Genomic DNA, 968 nt, shown 5'->3' with positions numbered 1-968 from the left:
CTTACAACACACAAGGGCAAGCCATTGTGGAAAGGTCACATAAAACCTTAAAAGACCAATTAAAAATACAGGCTCAAACAACATATTCTCCCAATATTCAATTAACATTAGCCTTGTTTACCCTTAATGTACTTAATGTATATAGAGGGACAGATGCTCCTCCCATCACCCGACACTGGGCTCAAACACACCCAGTACCTCCTATCATGGTCAGATGGAGAGACCCCTTTGATGGACTCTGGAAAGGACCAGATCCATTGTTGACAACAGGGAGAGGATTTGCTTGTATTTTTCCACAGGATCAACCAAAGCCTATCTGGGTTCCAGCTAGAAATGTCAGACACCTCCCCACCCACGAAGAAGATGGCTCGCATGACCTTGACAGAGACAAAGAAAAGAAAGAGGCAGAGACGTCATCCAAAGCCACACAGGATCACGTGGAGAGAGATCCATGACCTAGTGGAAACTGCACGCCACAGATGTCCCCCTGGATCCTCCTTTTTCTGTCATTCTCATGGCTGTCTTTACCCTGCTTAACACCAGCACTTCAGACAGCCTCCACTCTCCCTAATACCATGTTCTAGAGATTTTACTTTTCTAGGAAAGAATCAGATCCATGTGACAATCGCTGGAGCATTAAAGTAATAACAAAATTCTTCTCAGATGTATTCTCTAGGTACCCCACAGCTAACTTTCATGTCTCTCAACAGCTCACAGCTGCAGCCAAGTCTGTGTTAATTTACAATGTTATTCCACAGGAAAGACAGAGGACCAGATACTATGTCCTGAAACAAGTTTAACTTTCTTCCCACCTACCCCAATGTCTAACTGTTTCTTTTGTGTATCCAGTAATAGATTTTTCTGACAACAGTACCAGCTACCACCCTTCTCTACCCAGGAGCAGAAAAAGACTTCACTGACTCTCATCTAAGTGGATTCAAACACCTAGCTAACTATTACATTTCAGG

The sequence above is a fragment of the Nannospalax galili genome, unplaced genomic scaffold (genome assembly GCF_000622305.1).
Source record: "Nannospalax galili isolate Female #2095 unplaced genomic scaffold, S.galili_v1.0 scaffold78, whole genome shotgun sequence".
Taxonomy (NCBI): Eukaryota; Metazoa; Chordata; class Mammalia; order Rodentia; family Spalacidae; genus Nannospalax; species Nannospalax galili.
Note: the sequence above shows the minus strand (reverse complement) of the source record.